Below are 7611 nucleotides of genomic sequence, written 5' to 3'. Positions count from 1 at the left end.
ATTTCCCACAATCCTGATGAATAAACTCCAATCCAGCAAGGCAACTGAGAGCCAGGCCTGTTTTCTCAAACTCTCATCCTTAATGGGATAATACATCAGTGCATCCTCAGCAGCAGAACTATAGATCCCAGAATGTTTTACTGAAAGTTTAATAAAATGATTAGAGCAAGACCAGATCTAGTGGACTGGAACTGGTTCCAAGTACACTGTACACAACTCTCTCCTTTAGTAATAGCTCTCATTACAGAAACCCTTTCATTTATATCTTCCCTACCTAACCATTGCTCTCCCCCAGTCCACTGGTATTCACAGCAAAATGAGGTGGGGTTTCAGAAACTCCCTATAAATATGAATGAGCTGAATTTGCATAAAATTGCGGTTCCAAGATGGCGCTTTGACCAGACGCACCTGTGTTCGCTGCTAAGGTGACTCTGTTTTTTCTGGCCGTTCTCGCTGCCTCTGTAACCTCTATGATGGGGAAACGGAGGGGGAAAGTCAAGGAGCATTCCTCGGCTCCTGAGGCACCTTTGGCGTGGCGGCAGACGACTCTGCAGTTCCCGAGGCAGCTACCGGGACCTCGGGGAACTTCGACCCCTTCTGCAGCTCTCGAGAGCGCTAACGGGGCTTCCCTGAGCCCTGTGGAACGCATTGCTCCGCCTCAACCCGGAAGGGAATTGCTGGCAGCCCAAGCAGGGACGGAGAACGAGGGAGTTCAACCCAAACTGCTCGAGGGAAGGACTGCAGCGTTAGAGAATGAACCCCAGCCAAGAGAAGCATTAATTCAATCAGCACTACAGGTATTTCCTCAGGACATTGTTACTAAACTGTCTCAAGTTGGTGCTCAAACTCAACCCTCTCCTTGAGCTTGTGGCGTGGTTAGACCAGCAATTGTGACATTAGAGTCACTATGGGACATGGTACATAACATTCAAATCTCTATGCAAACCACATTAAAAGAAAATACTGATAATATAAAAACTCTTTCTGAAGCTGCGCTACTCCAAGCACAGGTATCTGCGCAGCAGTCCTCGAAATTGGAAAATATGAGTACTAAATTGCAAGAAATGGGAACTTTAGAGACTGCATTGGTTAAGGACAATATTTTTCTTCATAAACGAACGGAATACTTGGAGAATCAGGCTAGGAGACTTAACCTTAGGTTCCTAAATTTCCCTAAGTCTCCTTTAATTCCACCTGTTGAAATGGTCAAGAAATATATGGTGGACATTCTTGGAATGGATAAGGATTCATTGCCCCCCATAACACGGGCCTATTACATCTGGAACCCAAAGGGAGGTGATGGAAACCCCCCAGTGGTGGGTTCATTCCTCGAGAGCTCCCTGGAAATTATTACTCAGAGGTCTACTATGCTTGTTACTTTTGTTCTGGAGCCTGATCGCAATGCTATATTAAGACTTTCCTTTAAGACATTTAGAAAACTTGTTTATGGGTTCAAAGGTCCGCATTTTTCCAGATCTCTCAAAGCCTACACAAACTAGACGCAGGGCCTTTTTGGAACAGCGTTCTAGAGCGTTGGCATTGGGAATAAATTTTGTATTACGATTTCCTTGTATATGTAATTTACTGCTGGAGGGCAAACAGTTTCAATTTGTTGACCCTAAACAGTTAAAAGACTTTCTTGATGCTAGAGTAGATATGAATGTTGTATGCCCTCCATAAATAGCAGGCTAGGGCCGGTAACCCGAGGTAGCAACTGGTAGTTTTTTTTTTTTTTTTTTTACCTTTTGTTGTTCACATTTCTTGATTCTTGGAACCAAATGTTTCTTAATTTGTGGACGAATAGGCCTTGAGATTTATTCCTATATGTATTTCTTGTTTGTAATGCCGATTGCATATTCACAATTTGTAGTGAAATAATGAAATATACCAATAAATAAATAAATAAAAAATTGCATACATCTCACTCATGCTTACTCATTTGGATTTGTTTATTTATCCCCAAAACCTGATCTATTTGCAGCTCTCCAAGATTATCACTGGTTGCAACTGCTGTGAAATTGGGTGCAATGGAAGAGGGTAAGGAAGAAGGGGAGATCCCCTCCACCAACCACCAGTGGCGTAGCCACAGGTGGGCCTGGGTGGGCCAGGGCCCACCCACTTTGGACTCAGGCCCACCCAAAATTGTGACATTCTTGCTGTGGCTGGTGGGGATCCCCAAACATTGCCAGCTGAAGATTGTTTCTCCTTGGGCAGCTCTCGCTCTTCCAAATGTCAGCACTTGCCTTGAGCTCACGCTGACCCCGGCCCTTCTGCACATGCTCAGTTTTTGCACATACAAAAGCACTGAGCATGCACGGCTTGCTGGCAGCAGCATCAGTTTGAGGCAAGTGCTGCTGGCTGCCGTTTGGAAGAGTGCTGGCTCCTCAAGAAGGAGAAAATCTTCAGCTGGCAGGGTTTGGGGATCCCCACCAGCTCAAGTATTTAATATTTGGGGTTTGTGGGCAGGAAGGGGTGGAGAGAGGAGCAAACCAGAGAGGGATGGGGGGGGGGGGGGTGAATTCTATGCCCACCCACCTTGTGCTCAGGCCATCTCGTTACGCCCCTGCCAACCACACCAGTTTATTGAAAACTTGGTTCCTTCAGAAATCATAGTTGTGATGAGAAGGAAGGGTACCTCCTCCCAGAGATCGTTGGCACCAAGGGAATGGCCCCCAAATACACCCATCTCTAGATTTCTCCTCCCTTTCCCCTTTGGGCACTGCTCCTGGCACAGCAGTTTTGGTCTGCTGCTAACTCCTCTGAGGAAGCCCATCCCTCCTCCACACAGGCTTAATCCGGCTGGCTTAATTACTTCCATTGAAAGCAATGGAAGTAAAACCCGGCTGGCTCAATCCGTCCTCCTTTTTCTGGAGCCATATGGTAACCCTACTTCTGGTTACCATAGAAACCCGTGCAAAGGCGAGGCTTCTATGAGGCCTGAGTCTGCTTGCCAGTTCTGAGGCAGATACTGGGGGGAGGGGGGGGAGGGGGAGAGCAAATTTTGAGAGAGAGATTTTTAGTATATGTCCCCAGCCCTGCCCCCTCCCATTCCTCCTCCAACTACACCTACTCCATATCCTAGCTCCACCCTCTCTCCCACCTCAACCCCATATTTATTCCAGAAAATACTTTATTTACACTGGTGACAGCAGGGATGGATGAAAATTACAGATAAGAATTTCCCCTATTCTTCCTGTCATCTCTTTTCACAACTGTTCCTTTATCTTTGCTTCCTGATCAGTCACTTTCCTTGTCTTAGGATATAGGACAACACTAAAAATCATACACCAGGCCCTACATCACTAGTACAGCTACTATTGGGAAACTAGAACAAGCTGGACTGCTGCAGGTCCCTGCACAGGAGCTACAGCCTTAGCTGAATTTGTCATCTCAGTCGCACGTGCAGAACACTGATGCCCCGATGTACAAAAGTCGCCGTTAACCACCATGTACGTTTATATCTGAGGTTGAACTTAGGGATTTTGTAACAGTGACCGATGCTCAAAGGAAATTGCATGCAGATGAGGTGCATGGAAAGCGGCTCAGTAGGAAAAGCGCCTAGCACATGCACAGAACAGTCGCTCGACAAGCTTTTATGTTCTGTGCAGGCATTTCCACCTTCAAAGATCAGCTTTCCACCCCTACGGTGCACATGACCAGCTAAACTCCAAAATGTGTATGTGTGTGTTAAGCTATAAAATCTTGTTTATTTCATTAGAAGGCAATTGCTAAACAGTTGCGGTAACTAAAGAAGAATCAGAATCTTTAATGGTTCCTGTTTCCAGTTCAGGTTAATTAGGTTGCAGAGGTTGGCGATTTCAAATCCAGTTTTGATTCCATTTCTAGTAAAAGAATCACACTGACTGGTATGATTGACACAGGCAGGGCTTTTTTGAGGGGGTACTGAGTACTGGCACCTTTTCCATTGTCTGATAAAATTGACCCATGGTCCCCAAGTTTTAGCTCAGGCTCTATATACATACCAATTCTGCCTTGTCACAGATTCTGTGACTGGTTGCAAAGGGCCTTGCTATTGTGGGATGGATCCCTCAGTGATCATCCCACCCCTGAAGGGTGGCCTGGCATTTGAGTACTGGCACCTTTTTTGCTATGAAAAATGCACTGGGCACTGGTATTATAACTTAGAGGGGCATCATTTTGTTTATTTTAATTTTAAAGCCTGATTTCACTCAAAAGAAAAGTACCTTGGTTCATTTTTGTGCGTTTAAAATAGTAGCTTTGTTAGAATCAGAAATGGGTAACTTCAGGCCTTTTGATTGTTCTGTGTTAGTAGAATTATGGAACCAGGATGGGTACGGTGCACATTTTCTACAGCTTTAATCCAGCAAACTGTATAGCACAAGCAGACTGCTCCTCATACAACAGCTGCAGACCTGCCATAAAACTTTGCACATTAAAGGTAAGTGCTCCTTTCTGTGCACTGCAGGTAAACGTTTGTGCATAGCTCGGAATGCTCATTTTAATACTAATGACCTCTTTGTAATACTTTTGAATAGGATTATCAGTAGCTGCTACAGCGAATGGTAAAAGAGATGCTGAACCCCTTTGTTCACTGGATGCTAAATAGCATGCACACTAGACCAGCTACAACCGGTATAAATCAATCTTTGCCAGCACAGTAAACTTTGTGCATCGGGCCCTGACTCTCATCCAATACTGAATAAGAGAGAATAAGTTAGAATGTGTGGTTGAGATGATGGTACAGGGATTTAGATTTGTTAGGAACTGGGCAACATTTTGGGAAAGCGAGAGCCTGTTCCAAAAGGATGGACTTCACTTTAACCAGGATAGAACCAGGCTGCTGGCGCTAACTTTTAAAAAGGAGATACAGCTACTAAGATAAAATGAGGAACATGGTTAAAAAGAAGCTAAAAGGATCAGCTGCAAAGGTTAGGACCATAGGCGTAGTTTGACTGTTTCATTTGGGGGGGGCAAAGGATGGGGTGGAGCATATTAGCATATTCATTTGCATATATACATATGCAAATGAATATGCTAATATGGAGGAAGGAATTGAAATTTACAGGCAAAATATCACAGATGCACATTTCAAAAAGCTGACATATTTCAATTAATATATTCTGAATAAAATACTTTTTTACCTTTGTTGATCATTTAGTTTTTTCTATTCGCTTTGGTCCCAGTGTCTTCTGTTTTATGCAGTGTCTTCTTTCCAGTAGGCTTCCCTCTGCTCCCCACCCCTCCCAGTCCCATCCATCTCCTGCTCCTTCCCTCTGCTCACCTCATTTCCCAGTCCAATCCAATTCCTGGTCCTTCCCTCTGCTCCCCACCCACCCCTCCCAGTCCCATCCATCTCTTGCTCCTTCCCTCTGCTTCCCACCCCTCCCAGTCCCATCCATTTCCTGCTCCTTCCCACTGCTTCCCACCCTCCCAGTCCCATCCAATTCCTGGTCCTTCCCTCTGCTCCCCACCCACCCCTCCCAGTCCCATCCATCTCTTGCTCCTTCCCTCTGCTTCCCACCCCTCCCATCCATCTCCTGCTCCTTCCCACTGCTTCCCACCCTCCCAGTCCCATCCATCTCCTGCTCCTTCCCTCTGACCTCCTTTCCCAGTCCAGTCCAATCCAATTCCTGGTCCTTCCCTCTGCTCCCCACCCACCCCTCGCAGTCCCATCCATCTCTTGCTCCTTCCCTCTGCTTCCCACCCCTCCCAGTCCCATTCATCTCCTGCTCCTTCCCTCTGCTTCCCACCCTCCCAGTCCCATCCATCTCCTGCTCCTTCCCTCTGACCTCCTTTCCCAGTCCAGTCCAATCCAATTCCTGGTCCTTCCCTCTGCTCCCCACCCACCCCTCCCAGTCCCATCCATCTCTTACTCCTTCCCTCTGCTCTCCACCCTCCCAGTCCCATTCATCTTCCCTCTGCTGCCCCCCACCCCCGCGAGGTCTAGGATCGTGACTCCGTTTACCCCCTCTCTTCCTCCCTCCCTCCGGTGCAGGCAGCAGTCTTCTTCAGCCTTTCTGTGTTCCTGGCAGCGGTAGCGACGTACACGCTGCCTTCGGTCTGCCCCGGAAGCTTTCTCTTCAAGTTCCTGTTCCCACCTATGCGGGAACAGGAACTTGAAGAGAAGGCTTCGGGGCAGAGCTGAAGGCAGCGTGTATGTCGCTACCGCTACCAGGAACAAGAAAGACTTAGAGAAGATTGGTGCTGCCTGCGCCGGAGGGTAGGAAGAGAGGGGGTAGATAGACACGCTTGTCTCTGTCCGTTTCGCTGCTTCCCTGCCCTCTCTGTCTGCGTCCCGCCTTCCTCTGATGTCATTTCCTTTCGGGCGGGACGCAGACAGAGAGGGCAGGGAAGCAGCGAAGCGGACGGAGACGAGCGCGTGCCTGCTTGTTTTTTTTTTTTTTCACTTCTAGCGCCAGTCCACGTCATCGTCGTTTGGGGGGGCACTGCCCCCCCTCGCCCCCCCCAGTCTACGCCTATGGTTAGGACATTAAGTCAGGCATGGACATTGTTTAAAAATACCATCTTGGAAGCCCGGACTAGATGCATTCTATGTGTTTTTACAAAGGTGGAAAGAAAAGAACATGACAGCCAGCATGGTTAAAAGATGAAGTGAAAGAGGTTATTAGAGCCAAAAAAATATCCTTAAAAAAATGGAAAAAGAACCCAAGTGAAGAAAATAAGAAGCAACATAAGCACTGGCAAGTTAGATGCAAAGCATTGATAAAGAAGGCTAAAAGATAATATGAAGAGAAACTTGCCACAGAGGCAAAAACTCACAGTAACAACTTTTTCAGGTACAGAAGCAGAAAACTTGTGAGGGAACCCGTGGGACTGTTAGATCATGAAGGAGCAAAAGAGGCACTCAGGGAGGACAAGGCCATAGAAGACAAACTGAATGAATTCCTTGCTTCAGTATTTACAGAATAAGATATAAGAGATCTACCAGTACCAGAAATGGTTTTCAAGGCTGATGATGCGAAGGAACTGAAAGAAATCTTGGTGAGCCTGGAAGACGTACTGAGTCAAATCAACAAATTAAAGAGTAGTAAATCACCTGGACCAGATGGCATGCATGGGTACTGAAAAAACTCAAACAATAAATTGCTGATCTGCTGTTAGTAACCTATAACCTGTCATTAAAGTCGTCCATAGTACCTGAAGATTGGAGGGTGGCCAATTTTTTTAAAGGGTTCCAGAGGTGATCCATGAAATTACTGCCCAGTAAGCATGACATCAGTGCCAGATAAAATAGTGAAAACTATTATAAAAAAATAAAATTATGGAATACATAAACATGGTTTAATGGGACGGAGTCAGCATGGGGAAGCATTGTTGAGGGAAGTCTTGCCTCATCAATTTACTTAATTTCTTTGAAGGCATGAATATATAGTGTTATCTAGATTTTCAGAAAGCTTTCAACAGAGTTCTTCATGAAAGACTCCTGAGAAAATTAAAGAGTGATAGGAGGCAATGTTCTATTTTGGATTAGGAATTGGTTATGAGACAGAAGACAGAGGGTAGGGTTCAATGGCCATTTTCTCGATAGAGGAGGATGAATATTGGAATGCCACAGGTTTCTGTACTGGGATCAGTGCTATTTAACATATTTATAAATGATCTGGAAAT

The sequence above is a fragment of the Microcaecilia unicolor genome, chromosome 7, assembly GCF_901765095.1.
Source record: "Microcaecilia unicolor chromosome 7, aMicUni1.1, whole genome shotgun sequence".
Taxonomy (NCBI): Eukaryota; Metazoa; Chordata; class Amphibia; order Gymnophiona; family Siphonopidae; genus Microcaecilia; species Microcaecilia unicolor.
Note: the sequence above shows the minus strand (reverse complement) of the source record.